This window comes from Mustela putorius, unplaced genomic scaffold (genome assembly GCF_011764305.1).
Source record: "Mustela putorius furo isolate JIRA1106 unplaced genomic scaffold, ASM1176430v1.1 tig00003862_pilon_pilon_pilon, whole genome shotgun sequence".
In the NCBI taxonomy this organism is placed as follows: Eukaryota; Metazoa; Chordata; class Mammalia; order Carnivora; family Mustelidae; genus Mustela; species Mustela putorius.
The window spans coordinates 1189760-1195657 of NW_025422014.1; the positions used below are offsets into that span (position 1 = coordinate 1189760).

A 5898-nucleotide genomic window follows, 5' to 3' on the forward strand; every position below is an offset into this window, starting at 1 on the left:
TGTATTTCTCATTTCATTTTTTGAAGCTTTATTTATGCTGTTATTCCTTATCTCTGTATTAAGGGTCTCACTGATGTCTTCCCCTCTTTTCTCAAGTCCAGTGGGTATTTTTTTGTTCACTGCTTTAATATTCCATCAGTTATATTTCTTATATTTGTTTCACTTTGATCTCTGGCTGTGGCCTTGTCTTGTTCTTTCATTTGGACTAAATTTCTCTGTCTTCTTATTTTGTCTAAGATTTTGTACCTGTTTCTGTCTATTAGGAATGTCAGGTACATCTCCTGTTCTTAGGGATAATGATCTTATGAAAAAGATTTTCTATAGTGCCCTATGATGTAATGTACCTTGATTTCCAGGGACAGGCAGTTTTGGGACTGTCTCTAATGTATGCTCCTTATGCCCTGCTATTTTGTCTTGGCCATTTTATCCTTCAGGATAGTTGTCTGTAGAGGCTGTCTTTGCCTGTTGTGGGCAGTATTGGTCCCTGGCCTAGCTGTGGTGCATTTTGACTAGGTGTACTTTACTCTGCTTGTGAAATGAGACCTGTCACCACCACTGCTGGATATGAGCATCCACAAAACTCCCTAGTCAGGAGATACATTGAGGGTAGGGCTTTGGACAGGTTTTCCAGCTGAGGTGCCCACATGCTGAGACTAATGCAAGTAAAACAGGGAAGGGCAGTTCCATCACAGTCCAGGCGGAGAAGTCTTTGTCTAAGCAAGTTAGGTAACAAATATTAGAGTTGTGCTGGTTTCTGTAGGTGACCCTCTGCTTATGCCAAAGGGAAAGAAAAAGAAATGGAACGTGCTTGTTCCTTTGTTCCTGGAGGGGTCTCTCCATGAACTCTGCCTCTGTGGGATGCACTCTGAGTTGAGCAAATAACTACCCAGGCACTTCAGATTACTCCTTCCATGTTGTATGTTTTATTTTTAATTTTTTATGTTCAGTTAGCTAACATATACATCAGTAGTTTTTAATGTAGTGTTCAAAGATTCATCAGTTGCATATAATACCCAGTGCTCATCACAACACATGCCTTCCTTAATATCCATCACTTGATTACCCATCCCCCACCCCTCCCTTCTGTAATGCTTAATTTATTGCCCAGAGTCCAGAGTTTCTACAACACCCCTGTATGTTTATGGAATGTCCACCCCTCTTTCCTTTCAAAAACAGTCCCAGTACTCTCCATGATCCCACAGATCCAAGCCCACTGACATTCATACCTCCAGGTTTTCATCCCAGCTGTTTCCCAGAAGTCACAAATTTGTCCCCTCTGCTTTCCAAACCAATGGCTAAGCCATGTGCTCCTCTGAGTGTTAGTCTGTCTCTCATCCTTTTTCATGACTACAGCTCCCTCCCTACTACAACAGCTCCCAAACAGTCTTCATATTTTCTACCTTCTTCAAAGTATCATTTTCTTTATCTTTTCTACCCTTAGTTATGGAATTTGTTATGCTTTACTTCAGGTCAGTTTCTGGAGTATTTAGGATGATTTGATAGCTATCCAATAGTATTTGTGTAACAAGGGAAGCCTAGGGTCCTCCTATTCCACCACATTACATCCTCTAGATTTTTGGTTTTTTGTTTCCCCTCTGCCCATTTATTAAATGTCAACACTCTTTACTGCCCTATTCTCTGTGTTCCTTGGTGTTCTAGAAAACAGTATGGAGGTTCCTCAAAAAGTTGAAAATAGGGGTGCCTGGGTGACTCGGTTGGTTAAGTGGCTACACAGGTCATGATCCCAGGGTCCTGGGATCAAGCCCCACATGGAGCTTCCTGCTCTACAGGAAACCTGCCATTCCTCCTGCTTGTGCCTGCTCTCTGTCTCTCTCCCTTCTTCTCCTGTGTCAAATAAATAAATAAAATCTTTTTAAAAAGTTGAAAATAGAGCTACCCTATGACCCAGCAATCACACTACTGGGAATTTACACTAAAGATATAAATGTAGTGATCTGAAGGGGCAGGTACACCTGAATATTTATGGCAGCAATGTTCACAATAGCTAAATTATAGAAAGAACATAGAGGCCCATCAACAGATGAATGGATAAAGAAGATGTGGTATGTGTATACAGTCGAATACTATGCAGCTATCAAAAAATGAAATCTTGCCATTTTCAATGATGTGAATGGAACTAGAGGACATTATGCTAAGTGAAATAAGTCAATCAGAGAAAGACAGTTATATGATCTTTCTGGTATGAGGAATTTGAAAGGCAGGGCGGAGGTTTGTGGGGAGAAGGGAGGGAAAAATGGAACAAGATGGGACCAGGAAGAGAGACAAACCATAAGAGACCCTTAATATCAGGAAACAAACTGAGGGCTGCTGGAGGGAAGGGAAGGGATGGGATGGCTGGTTGATGGACACTGAGGAGAGTGTGTGCTATCGTGAGTGCTGTGAATTATGTAAGACTTATAATTCACAGACCTGTACCCTTGAAATAAATAATACATTATATGTTAATTTTAAAAAATCAATGGAACAAAAATATATATATTTATTCTAGATGCTCAATTCCAATCCATTAATCTACATGGATATCTTCACATTAATGCAACACAGTCTTGGTTACTGCAGCTTTATAGTAAGATTTGGGGTCAAGAAATATCAGTCTTCCAATTTTGTCCTTCTTTTTTGAATTTGCTTTGGCTATATTGGCACCTTGCATTTTTGTTTTTCCACAGAAGGCAGAAAAATATTTTATTCCAGTAGATGGAAGAAATAAGAAAGTCATCCTGAAAATATACTTTGGTGTAATTCTGTTGGGACAGATATTGCCTCAGAACATGCTCTCCTACTGACTGTCCCCACTGGATTCTGTCCTCTGACAGTTAAATACTTCACTGAGTCCCTTGCTGTGACTAGGCAGGAGTCATCTTCCAATTCACAGGTTCCCAGGAGAGAGCCATGTATTTCCCAGAAGAATAGCACTTTGTAGCCCAGAAAAGTGCATGAACGTTGTACAGAGTCAGCACAGTTTAGGTTTAAGTAGGCAAATAATTCATTGAAATGTAAAAAAGTGACAGGGAAAAATACTGCATTTTAGAGTAAGATATTCAAATGTGGTGAGAATATTTAAGGCAGCTAATGGTAGAAAGAGGGGAGTCAAAGAAGGTGGTCTGGGTTTGGAGTTGACTATGCATCTATAGGAATTCTCTCCGTGACCTCAATGATGGAGTACTGGAGAGCAGGTCTTCCTCCTTAAGGCCAACGATACCTGAGGTATCAGATAGTTTCATTTTGTCAACTATGGTCCAAAGAGAGGGTTAAGTTGGGCCGGAACTGCAATCAGCAAAAGAGATAGCAGCAAACTGAACAGGTTACCATCATGGTGATAATAACTCCTCAGTTGGGACCCTTATGGGTAAACCAGGGCATGCAGAAGCTGAGGAAGCCCCAGCACACACTTACCAAGATGAGAGGCACTGTGAGGCTGTTACATGCTATGGTTGTTGCTGAAGCTATCAGCCCCTGCCCAGCTGCCTCACTTTGGTCCCAGCTGGAAGTGTCCAGCACCTAGCATTTTCTTAAATAATTTTTTTCAAATTATTTTTATTTAATTTTTTCATTTTAATTTTCTTATTATTTCTTTTATTTTAACTCCTAATTGTTTTTTAAAATATTCTTTAGCCTCCTTGCATTTTTGTATGAATTTTAGGATTGGCTTGTCAATTTCACATAAAAATCATGAGGAATTTTTATAAAGTTAGCAGAGAATTTATAGATCATTTTGGAGAGTACTGCTGTCCTAGAAATATTAACTCTTTGATCCATGAAAATGAAATTTATCTTCCTTAATTTCCTTCAGTGATGTTTTATAGTTTCCATGTACACATACTGCAATTTTTGCTCTATTTATTTTTAAGTATTTTATTCTTTTTGAGACTATTGCAAGTGAAATAGTATTTTAACTTCACATTTAAGCTGTCCATTTTTAGTGTATAAATATAAAACTGATATGTATATTGCTATCATATACTACAGCACTCTAACTTTTTAAATTGTCTCTAAGAGTGTTGGGTGTATGTGAGGGTTGAAAATTGAACTTTTCAATATATAATATTAAGTCATTTAAAAATACAGTTTTGTGAACATGGCAGAGAACTAGCAGGCTGAGACTACTTCAGGTAGCAGGAGATCAGCTAGATAGCTTATCTAAAGATTGCAAACACCTACAAATCCAACAGCAGATCAAAGAGAAGAAGAAGAGCAATTCTAGAAACAGAAAATCAATCACTTTCTGAAAGGTAGGACTGGCGGAGAAGTGAATCCAAGGCGACAGGATGATAGGTCACAGGGGGAGGGGCCGGCTCCCGGCAAGTGGTGGAGCAACAAGGCATTAAATCAGGACTTTTAAAAGTCTGTTCTGCTGATGGACATTGCTCCAGAGGCTAAAGCGGGGTGAAGCCCAAGCAGAGTCAGCGTGGCCTCAGGTCCCGCAGGGTCACAGAAGGATCCGGGGTGTCTGAGTGTTGCATAGCTTAAAGGTATTAGAATGGGGAAGCTGGCTACAGAGACAGAGCCGAGAAGTGAGCTCTCAGCTCAGGGTTACCTTGAACCAGTTGCAGACTGGGTGAGCTCAGAGTGCGGCCGGAGGCTATGGAGACGGGAGTATTTGGGCGCTGTAATCTGAGAGCACACTGAGGAGTGGGTCCAAGGGCTCTCAGCTACTCCGGCTGGAGACTGGGAGGCCACCATTTTCATTCCCATCCTCTGGAACTCTACAGAAAGTGCTCAGGGAACAAAAGCTCCCGAAAGCAAATCCGAGCAGAATACTCAGCCCGGCCACTGGTAAGGGCGGAATGATTCCGCCTGGCACAAAGACACTTGAGAATCACTACAGCAGGCCCCTCCCCCAGAATATCAACAATATCAACAGGAAATCCAGCCAAGACCAGGTTCACCTACCAAGGAGTGCAGTTTCAATACCAAGGAGAGCAGCGGAAATCCAGAAGGGGAGAAAGCAAAGCACGGAACTCATGGTTTTCTCCCCATGATTCTTTAGTCTTGTAGTTAATTTTTTTTCTTTTTCAATTTTTCTTTCAAATCTGCTATTTTTTTTAACTTTTACCTTTTCTTTTTTAACTTTTTTTAACTAATTTACCTAATATATATATATTTTTTTCTTTTTTATACATCTTCTTTATTCAATTTCTTTTCTTAATTGTTTCGTTTCTTTCTTTTCTTTTTTTTTTTTCCTTTATGAACCTCTTTTTATGCCCTTTCTTCCCCCTCACAATTTCAGATCTCTTCTGATTTGGTTAAAGCATATTTTCCTGGGTTTGTTGCCACCCTTTTAGTATTTTACTTGCTCCTTCATATACTCCTATCTGGACAAAATGACAAGGCAGAAAAATTCACCACAAGAAGGAACAATAGGCAGTACTGAATGCTAGGGACCTAATCAATACAGACATTCGTAATATGTCATATCTAGAGTTCAGAATGATGATTCTCAAGGTTCTAGCTGGCCTCGAAAAAGGCATGGAAGATATTAGGGAAACCCTCTCTGGAGATATAAAAGCCCTTTCTGAAGAAATAAAAGAACTAAAATCTAACCAAATTGAAATAAAAAAAGCTATTAATGAGGCGCAATCAAAAACGGAGGCTCTCACTGCTAGGATAAGTGAGGCAGAAGAAAGAATTAGCAATATAGAAGACCAAATGACAGAGAATAAAGAAGCTGAGCAAAAGAGGGACAAATAGCTACTGGACCACGAAGGGAGAATTTGAGAGATAAGTGACACCATAAGACGAAACAACATTAGAATAATTGGGATTCCAGAAGAAGAAGAAAGAGAGAGGGGAGCAGAAGGAATATTGGAGAGAATTTCCCCAATATGGCAAAGGGAACAAGCATCAAAATCCAGGAGGTGCAGAGAATGCCCCTCAAAA

The 5898-nt window shown here is 40.0% G+C and overlaps 1 pseudogene; it reads right to left on the reverse strand.

Annotated features, from left to right (window-relative positions):
- Window positions 1-3204: 3204 nt before the first annotated feature.
- LOC123387817 lies at window positions 3205-4701 on the reverse strand (annotated as a pseudogene).
- Between the last annotated feature and the right edge of the window lie 1197 nt (window positions 4702-5898).